Raw genomic sequence first — 11,344 nt, forward strand, 5'->3', positions numbered from 1 at the left:
ACATATACTTAAAATTTTTTCAATACCACAGAAATTAAGGATAAGGCATTTATCATGCACAGCATTTTTTTTCAAATTTTCATTTTTGTCAGTAATGCATGCACATATCTTAAATAATCAAGTAATTCTAAAAACCTTGTAAATTACTTTTGAGGACGAGCACCTCTGCATGTGTACACACCTCGGTCAGGTGCCTCCAAAGCCCTCCTCCTTCACTATCTTGGCCACAAAGACAATGCGCTTTAGGTCTAATAACCATGCTTCCTGACATCAATCTACTTCCTCCCACCTACCTCTTTTTAAAGATGTTTGAAAGTTTCAATACTTTTTTTTATTAAAAAAAGTAAGGCATATAGATCAAAAAATTCAAACAATTCAAAAATATACAAAATATAAAATGAAAGATCTCTGAAATCTCACTCCTCTAAGGATAACCACAGTTATGCTTTGGTGTTTGTCCTTCCAGATCCCTCCTACTCTGTCTGCTCCTACCTGCTTGTCACTGGCATGCAATTGACATTTCATTCAACTCATTTTTTGGAACATCTGAGTAGAATAAGACTCTACGCTGGGGAAGGATTATGGTGGATGAATCAGAACTAGTTGGCACCCAAGGAACTCATAGAGCTGAAGAAAAATGGAGAAAATGAAAAGTTCTGAAAGGGAGACACCATACTTTGGGAGTTCAGCCGAGAAGGGAGGATTTCCATCAGGGAGGATTGAGACACGCTTCCTGGAGGAAACTGCAGCTAGGCTGGATTCTGAGATATAGATATGACGTGGACATGTAGAGGCTGGGAAAGGCATTCTAAGAGCAGGGAACAGAATGAGTACAAAAAAGAACATACCTCAAGCAAAACAACGCACAATGAATTTTTCTCAAGACATAGAAAAAGCCTAGGAGAAGTGTGGTGGGAGGTAACCCTCTTAGTCACCATGACTTAGGTTGGACCTACTCCCAAGCCAGGGAGGAGAATAAAAATTTTAAGGCAAGGGAATGAGGCAGAGTTTTATGGACTGAATTGTGTCCCCGTCCCTCCCCCACCATCAAATTCATATGTGGAAGCCCCAACCCCCAATATGACCTTTAAGAAAGTAATTAAGGTTAAATGAGGTCCCATGAATGAACCGTAATCCAATGAGACTGGTGTCCTTATAAGAAAGACACTAGGAGTGTGCGTGCACAGGGAAAAAGGCCAGGTGAAGACACAGCAAGGAGATGGCCGTCTGCGAGCCAAGGAGGCCTCACCAGAAACCAACCCTGCTGGCACCTTGATCTTGGAATTCCAGCCTCCAGAACTGCGAAAAAAACAGAATTTCTGTTGTTTAAGCCACTCTGTGGTATCCTGTTGAGGAACCCTAACAGACTAAAACACAGAGTTTAGCATTTGGTTTAGAACATTTCTTGGTCCTTACTAAAGAACTGACTTTAGGGAATTCCCTGGCAGTCCAGTGGTTAGGACTCAGCACTTCTACTGCGGGGGGCAAGGATTCGATCCCTGGTTGGTGAATTAACATCCCACATGCTGCACAGTGCGGCCAAAAACAAAAACAAAAACAAAAACAAACCACAGATTGCTAGACTCCACCTTCAGAGTCTCTGGTCCTTGAGGCCTGGCAAAGGGCCTAAAAGTTTGCATTTCCAGCAAGTTCCTCAGTGACACTGATGCTACTGGTCCCTGCCTTCTGAGAACCAATGATTAGGCTATTTGGTTAACTTAGTGGTTATCTACCGTGATTTTTCCCTTACACACCTGATTGGTATAACATGAACAATGCCCCAATCCAGGAGTCATGCCCCAGTCCAGGAGTAGGATGGGCAAGGTGCTGATCCCTCATCAGGGAACTAAGATCACACATGCCGCTCAGAGCAGCCAAAAAAACAAAAGAATTGACTTTAGAATGGTCACATCTTAAAATGATGGAATTGCTCTTACTGCTTTGTGCTTTGCTTCTCCATTTAAACAACTAAGACTGACACCATTGCAGTTTGTTATTTAGTATGACAGCCAGATATTGACTACCCATTCCTATTTACAGTATGCTAAGTTCTATACAAATATTCCAAGGTCACGATCTTAGCACACTGAGTAATTTTAGGTAAAATGGCTTAATAATTTTAAAAAACCCAATAAAATTAACATAGCGGTTAACACAGTGCTTACAATGTAGCAGACACCCTTCTAAGTGCTCTTTGTGTATTGATTCATTTAATCCTCACAACAATCCTGTCAGGCATTTACTATAATTATCCCCATTTCACAGATGAGGAAATCAGGCACAGGAGGTTAACTAACTCATCCCAGGTTTTACAGGTAGGAATTGCAAACTGAGATTGATACGGCTGGAACTGACCTAATTTACCTAGACATTTGTCCATGTGATTAGCATCCTAATAGGAAGTATTACCATTTGACAATGTGTTGAGGATGATTTGTTTATTTTCAGATGCAACTCAAAATTTAAGTAGAATATAGGGACTTCCCTGGTGGTCCAGTGGTTAAGAATCTGCCTTCCAGCACAGGGTACACAGGTTCAATCCCTGGTCAGGGAACTAAGATCGCACATGCAGCGGGGAAACGAAGCCTACGTGCTCTAGAGCACGTGCGCCACGACTAGAGAGAAGCCCAGGCACCGCAACAAAGAGCCCGCATGCCGCAACTAAGCCGCAATGCAGCCAAATAAATAAATAAATAAATAAATAAATAAATAAATAAATAGAACATGAGTTCTGCGATGAAACTAAGTGCTGCGTGTGATGTTGTGCGTCAAGGGCAGGATATGAGTATTTAGCCTCAAACTGAATTCAAGCTTTCTTTGCCCCTCTCCACCCAAGTATCACTGAAGAGAAAACATTACAATCCAATTTGCAGCTTTCTAACCAAACGTTCCTCCCAAGATTCTAATGTCTTAACCGAAACTGGGCCCATAATACTGAGGGCTACCCTTTGGAGACTGGAGGGCCTTTCTCTAAAGCTCTGAGTGATCTGCTGATCTCTCTCCAGACATCTCGATTTCATTCTCTCTAACTCCGCACTGTTTCTACTATGTTTATTGCAAAAATCCGAACTGTGCCTCTGTGCCGAGACCCTGTCAAGTTATGCTCTAGACTAAGTTTTCGTAGCCTGGGTATATAAATTTTGAAAAACAGAGAACAAAATCTTCCTCTCTCTTTTCTATGTTGAGTAGTTCCTTAGATGATAAAGACATTACAGTGTTGCACATATAGAAGATCTTCAATAAACACTTCTGAGCTATAAAAAAATTATCTTTGGTGCCATTCCCAACAAAAATTTAATTTTATATATGATTGGTACAAATGGATACTGTAGAATGCGTAAGAAGTCTTTGGGGAAAGGAAAGGGGAATTCTGTGAACAATTCTCCATCCCAGAAGATAAGAATGTTGTAAGTTTGTACATCGTTCTGGGAAAAGGGTCTTTAGCAGTTAAAGAGTTAAGCCTGAGTGACGGCAGGCAGCAGCTGGAGGGAGCATTTACGGTGCCAGGCAGGAAGGGTGGAGTCCAGGACTTGGGCTGGCAGGAAGGGGTAGAGGAGGGGGGAGGGAGAAGAGAGCACGGCGCCTGGAGGGGAGGGTTTTTAGTGGTTCTCAGCCTGGAAGACTTCCTCTCACAATTTGAAGCCAGATGTTGGCCGGGAAATTTCTCCCATTGCTGCAGAAAGGATGAAAAGGTACTGAGTGCAGATAGAGTGATGCCAAAGTTGGGAGATAACAGGCCTTGTGCCCAGAATGTATTTGGGGCTTCCAGCATTTGAATGGAGCTACCTGAAAGTAGGAATTGAGATGCTTAGACATCTAGAAACACGCTGATTATTATTTAAGAACGCTTTAAGATAGTTCTTAAATAATAATCATAACACCTAACATTTATTTAGCAATTTTTACATGCCAAGAGCTGCATTGAATGTTTTATATTCATTATCCCATTTAATTCTTAAGAACCCTATGAGGAAAGTCTCTGTTTTAGAAAGTATTCCTCAGTGAGGCTTTGCAGGCTACATAGTTTGCCCAAAGTGTAAATTTAAATAGTACAAATTTTTAAAAGTTAGAAACATGATCTCCATACAAATATATAATGTCCAAGATTTGCTTACCTCATTTATGAGGGAAACAGATGGTTCAGAGGGGAGGATAGGAGATTGTACATGTGGGCGCGCGCTCGCGTGTGTGTGTGTGTGTGTGTGTGTGTGTGTGTCTCACCATTGGAAGAAAAGAATCTTAGATAAGATTGCAAAGAAAGATAGAGAAGACTGACTAATGTCCTACAGAGCAATACAACCAAAACCTTTAGGGTTCTTTTCCATTGGACATAAATTATTTGTTTATCTCTGCAGGACAAAAATAATTTGCAACTTAACAATCTTCTAGACATTAACATCTACTTTCAAAGACTTGGAACCCTAATCTGTAAAACACAGTAGGTCAAACAAAATTAGATCCCCCAGACAATTGGGTAATCTCAGGTGGATTTATTGGGCAATGTTGTCTCCAGCACTATCCAATGAAACTTTCCATGATGATGGAACTGCTCTGCCACTGCACTGTCCAGTAAGGTAGCCACAGGCCACATATGGCTAGTGAGCACTTGAAATGTGATTAGTGTGATTGAGGAACTGAATTTTATTTGATTTAAATTTAAATGGTCACACCTGACTAGTGATTGCTGTATTGGATTGTGTTCGATGACACAGCTCTTTGAGTTGAAAAAGCACAGTCTGCAGAATATGCAGATGGTTCCAGATGCACAGTAAATATTAAGAGGCACTTTCTTGGGTGATACTGACAAAAGTTGTCTATTTTTTAATTGGAGTAGAGTTGATTTACAGTATTCTGTTAGTTTCAGGTGTACAGCATAGTGTTTGTTGTTTTATGTTTTGAAAAGCTCTGCTCCAATCCATGCTCTTCTAGAATCCGCTTTCTAAAAAAAGCAAAGGTGGTATTATCGATCCCATTTAACAGACAGGTAACTGATGGTCAGCTGTTGAAGGCAATACAATTAGTGGTAAAGCTGGGATTTGGACCCAGGTGTGTCTGTTGGAAGGTTGAAATCACAAATGCCTACAGAGGCCAGGTAGGGCAGACAGATGAGTCAAGAGCTTTGGTTATAAAACAAAGCAGCTAGTCTGGATCTGGTTGATTACAGTCCAGAATTGCCAGGTCACATCTTGTAATTTTTTCAGGAAAATCCGTAATTCTGGACTCTCATGTAATATATTCTTGGTTTTAAGACCCTGTATGGACCAAACAAAACAAATTTGCCACCCTGATACAGCCCGCAGGCCACCAGTTTTTAACCCTGGCTAGCACAACAGTGGGAAAGCTTTCCTCTTTGCCCAGCTGCTTCTACAGGGAACTGAGAATGTGGATTTGGTCTTCCCAGTCCTTTCCAGGCAGAGTCAAGGGCTTCTCACAGCAATGACCCTTTCATTATTTGTCACATGTCACTAGATGGTTATTTACATGTTTGTCTTCTCAGCTAGATTGCAAGTCCCTAGAGGAGAGGAACATCTACTCAGCTACCTATCGCCTGCATAACACCTGGCAAATAGAAAGCATTTAATACATGCTAGTTGAACAAGCATGCATAAAAATTAGAAGCTTAAATAAATACAGCAGTTATGGGCCATTTCTTCATTTTCACTTTAAAATTCTATGACCAAACTTGTTGTGTTGTTGTTGTTACTGTTGTTGTTGTTGTTTTTAAGCCTAGGTTCAGGCTTCCACACAAATATTACACACAATAATTCAGAAATTATCTCAAAGTAATAATGGCTACCATCTTTTTATTTTATTTTTATTTATTTTAAATTTTTTTTCCTACCATCTTTTTAAAAGACTGCTATGCATAAGGCTCTTTCTGTACATTATCTTATTTAATTCCCTCCAATAACACAGTGAAGTAAACATTGTCATCTCTATTTTACTGAAGAGAAAACAGATTCAGAATCGTTAGGTAATTTGCCCAAGGTCACACAGCTCTCAACTCTGTTGCTTCCCACTATGAACGCTCTGTGAGCTCTGCTCAGTGACTCCCCCTGTGAATTTTAAATCTGTCTGGAAAAAGTTAACATGTCTAATCCCTTTCCTTTGGTGGGGAGTCTGTGAGTGGAGGAGGAAGGTGAGCCAGGGTGGGTCCCTGAGGCCGGAGCTAGTGGGGCGAGGCTGTCTCAGTGGGTGCAGTCTGCCAGAATTAAGCAAACCAGGCAGCACAGAGCTGGTGTTGGTGAAGACCGGTAGGAGGTCTAAGAATGACACTGCAAGAAGGAGAGCCAGAAAAAAGAACCCAGAGCCTGAGAATCTGTGAGGAATAGGAGCTTAGGGAAGAACAGATTGTGCCTGCATCAGAGGGTCATACTGGTTTTCTTTACATAGTCTCTGAAGGTTGATACTTGGGAAAGTCACAGGAAGGCACAAATTCTGTAACATTCCAGAGCAGTGCCAGACACCAAAGCAGGGACTCAATGACTGATGAACTGTCATAAGGTTGCTTATAAGGGATTCACTAATAGATGTCTCTTACCCTTAAAATTCAAGCAAAACAGAGGCTCAGAAAATTTGAGAAAGCCAACACAACCCAGTGGGTATTTTGAATTGTAATTTTCTCCTCCCCACCCATTTCCTGCACCAGCAATTTCTTCACCCCATGAAGATGTTACCATTCAGCATCTATTAATCCGTTCATTTGTTTTAAGGATCAAACTAAAATCCATTTGCACATTCACGTGAAATGCTGATCACTCTCAAGGAAGGCATCATGGAGCTGGGGAAGTTCCAAAATAACCCAAGGAGAGAGAATGACCTCCAGGATTTTAGACTTTGAGTCCTGGGCCTCTAGTGGAGACTCAGGAAAGTGGTATGATCCCATCCCATGAAATGAGGAAAGGAGTGGACACAGAATTTTCCATCAAACTTCATAGCAAAAGGGCACATGATTTGAAGCTTGAATCTTACAATTCTAAGGTGCATAAAGAGAGGTATATTATTAAATACAATCTTACACACTTGGTACTAAGTTTATGTAATCTTTTGTCAAGGAGTGGTTCAGGCTGAAAATAGAAATTGTCTCAAAAAAAGGTAAATATATTCGATCATCAAATTTACAATGGGTTGGGGCTTCCCGGGTGGCGCAGTGGTTGAGAATCTGCCTGCCAATGCAGGGGACACGGGTTCGAGCCCCGGTCTGGGAAGATCCCACGTGCCGCGGAGCAACTAGGCCCGTGAGCCACAACTACTGAGCCTGCGCGTCTGGAGCTTGTGCTCCGCAACAAGAGAGGCCGTGATAGTGAGAGGCCCGCGCACCGCGATGAAGAGGGGCCCCCGCTTGCTGCAACTAGAGAAAGCCCTCGCACAGAAACGAAGACCCAACACAGCCAAAAATAAATAAATTAATTAATAAAATTTAAAAAAAAATTCACAATGGGTTATTAAGAGAATCTAAGGGTGTTTGAGGACAGATGTGTTTCTGACTCTCTACAGTTGGCATCCTAGAGGGCAAGCGTGCTCAAGAACAAGAAGTCCCTGTATCTCATATAAAACATTTAAAAATGTTTGTTCAAGCATAAAAATATTTCTGTATCTTGCAAAGGATTTCCTTAGAAAACGACTTTTGTTTAATGGTTTGGACTTCATTTGAAAGGTAAATAAATGAATTTCAATAATGCCAAAAGATACACACTTAAGAGTTTACAACAGTAACTACTTATTTTGAAATGAATGAGCCACCAACAGAAATAGAATATTGAGGTTCATGCCAGAATGCAATTTTCTAATATTAGGTTGACTTCATTTCAAAACAGAAAGAAATTCAGCTTAACTGTGATGAGTTCCACGCGGTGCTTTATTTATTGCTGCCAAAATAAAAATATATTTGTCAATGTGTAAAGTTGTAAAACTTACCCTTTTACTGATATAAAACTTAGAATTAGTGTGATGTGACAAACCTATCCCATTAGAAATATATCAATTAACCATGTTGACTGATAACCCCAAGTATTATTTCTTAATTAATTTTCAAAAGCCACATACTTTCCAAGGAAACTGAAATATTCCCTTTTTAAACAGATTCCAATTTTTCCCATGCCTGCCTTTGAGGTAAACTAGGTCTTTCTGTTGACTTTACCAAAAATTATTTTATAAAATACAGCCAGCACCTCCGCACATTTTTTTCCCAGAAAAACACCCGTGGCATATATAAAATTATGTTTCGAACAACTCCAGTCATTAAGAGCAGAACTGCAAAGACAAGGGCAGGTTGGTGGGCGGTAGTGGGGGGAGTGGGAGAGTTCTTTTCTGTACTTTGAAATTTGGTTCTCTGTGAAGTAGAATTTCATCAAACTGAATGTGTTATGAATTTTAAATATATTTGATGCTAAAAGAGAAAAAATAAGTATGCTGTCCTTTCTTGTAGGCCTGTCTTTAGATGTCATTACCCTGGCAACCCTTACAAATGGCAACTGACGTCAAGAAAAGAGGAAAAACACTGCTGAGAGCATACACTCCATGCATTATAGATCATCCCGAGGACTTAGAATTCTCAGGCTCATACAGGCACTAAATGGCTTTAAGATGAGCACAAGCAATCTTCCCTTCTACAAACACTCTTCATAAACTTTTTAAGGACTCGGAGATCTGAAAAGAGCATCTTCGAGTCTTTAATTTAAGCAAAATACAGTTCAACTATTAGCTTAGGTGTTCTGTCTCACAATAACCGCCAAGCCCATTAAAGTGTTTGTCACTAGTAAATCTTAAAGGCAAATGGAAGCTACCCTTTTCTTCTGAAAGTATTTTTCCCCAGATTTCATTATAAAAGAGTTCAGACATAGGAAGTTGAAAGAATTTTACAGTGAATACCCATATACTCATCACCCAGAGTCTTCCATTACCATTTAACTCTACTGGCCTTATCACATACCTGTCTGTCTATCTATTATCTATCTGTCTAGCCATCCGTCCATCCATCCATCCATCCATCCATCCCCTTATTCATACTTTAATCCATCTAATTTTTGATGCATTTCCAGCATCGAAATTGTAGACATGAGTGTAGTTCCCCCTAAATACTTCAGCATGCATATCATTAACTATTTGTTTATAGGTTTTCTTTTGATATAACATTTGCAAACAATGAAATGCACAAATCTTAGATGTACTTTTGCTGAGGTTTGAAAAATGCATACAAAGTCCTGTCAAGCTATAAAACATTACTATCACCACAGACAGTTCCCACATGCCTCTTCCTATTCAATCCCTGCCCCCACCCACCCTCCATAGGCAACCACACTTCTAATTCCTGAAAGTATTTTTAAGAACCTTGTATTAGGGCTTATTACTTCTAAGAGCTTCCTCCCCTGAACTGTCCCAAGGACCGCATTCATCCTTCAGATTACAAGTGTACATGTTCAGTGACATATAAATTAATGTGGTCAGCATTTACTTTTCCTCTGTTATAGCTTTCCCTCCACTTCAACTGTGTAATCACAATACCCACTCTCCAGGGATGAAAGGCAAAATCAGAACAGGCTGTGTAATTTTCGAGGCTCAGTGCAAAATGAAAATGCAAGGCCCTTGTTCAAAATTAATTAAGAATTTCAAGACGGTGACAGCCAAGCAATAAACTAAATACAGGGACCTTCTAAATGCAGGGCCTTTCCAACTACACAGGTTACACACTCATGAAGCTGGCCCCGGTCAAAGTATTGAACAACTATTACGGCGTGGCCCAATTGATCAAATTGTAGCTCAGCCATAGCAGCTGAGTTGGGTTGTGGAGCTACTCTTTTAGTAGCTGGATGGTGAGGGGAGGTCCAGGGGACATGGCAAAGGGCCAAGGTAGTTGGCAGCAGAGAGGTACTTGGGGGATTCCAGCAGTGGTTATATAACAATATATACGGATGTATCAGGATTTCAGCCTTGGGGATGGCCCTTCTGGTGTCCTCCGGCTGAAGAAGTCCCTGGCAAGTGAATCTGGTTCACTCTTTCTTAATAGCCCACTGCCCCTAAGTCATGAAGCAGTCTTGTAACCCAAGCTAGGCTAACTGGAGATTTTCCCTATGGTTTTTGTATTTGGAGCTGCAGAGTCGGTACCTCCCCATCTCCAGCCTCCTCCACCATACTACATATTGCATTTTTATAAGAGAACCAAGCTAGGGTTTTTCAGGGTTCTGATTACTTTCAGAGTTTAGTGGGACAGGTTTTCTAGATTTATGGTCCATTTTTCTCCAGGGTCTCCACACATATTATTTTTAATAGACTTTACTTTTAGAGCAGTTTTAGTTTCATAGCAAAATTGAGAAGAAAGTACAGAGAGTTCCCATATACCCCCCTTCCCCCCCACATGCATGGTCTCCCCCATTATCAACATCATGAACAAGAGTGGTAAATTTGTTATCATCTATGAACCTACTTGTCACCAAAGGCTGTAGCTTATATTAGGGTTCACTCTTGGTATTTTATATTCCATGACAAATGTGTAATGGCATGTATCCACCATCATAGTATAATACAGACCGGTTTCACTGCCCTAAAAATCCTCCGTGTTCTACCTATTCATCTCTCCCTCTCCGCTCTTCCCTGGCAGCCACCGATCCTTTCATTATCTCCATAGTTTAGCCTTTTCCAAAATGTAATATAGTTGCAATCATATAGGATATTGTCACTTCAGATGGGGTTCTTTCACTTAGTGATATGCGTTTAAGGTTCTTCCACATCTTTTCATGGCTTATAGCTCTTTTTTTTTTTTTTTTTAGTGCTGAAGAATATTCCATTGTCCAGATGTGCCACAGTGTATTTACCCATTTACCTAATGAAGGACATCTTAGTTGCGTCCAAGTTTTGGCAGTTATGAATAAAGCTGCAATGAACACCTGTGAACAAGTTTTGTGTGGACGTAAATTTCAACTCATTTGGGTAAATACTAAGGAGCACAATTGCTGCATCATATGGTAAGACTGTTTAATTTTACAAGAAACTGCCAAACCATATCTGGAAGTTGGCTGTACCATTTTGCATTCCCACCAGCAATGAATGATAGTGCCTCTTACTCCACATCCCTGCTAGTATTTGGTGTTGTCAGTGTTTTGGATTTTGTCCATTCTAATGGATGTGTAGTGATATCTCATTTTAATGTCCAATTCCCTAACGATCTATGATGTTGAGCATCCATCTTTTCCTATGCTTATTTGCCATCTGCATATCCTTTCTTTTTTACTGAAAACTTTTTATTGGCTTCTGTTTTAATTAAATTTTTTTCATTGATATATATTTGACATTTTATATTAAATTAGTTTCAGGTGTACTTTATTGGCCTTTGGATAGAAATGGGAAT

This window comes from Eschrichtius robustus, chromosome 6, assembly GCF_028021215.1.
Source record: "Eschrichtius robustus isolate mEscRob2 chromosome 6, mEscRob2.pri, whole genome shotgun sequence".
In the NCBI taxonomy this organism is placed as follows: domain Eukaryota; kingdom Metazoa; phylum Chordata; class Mammalia; order Artiodactyla; family Eschrichtiidae; genus Eschrichtius; species Eschrichtius robustus.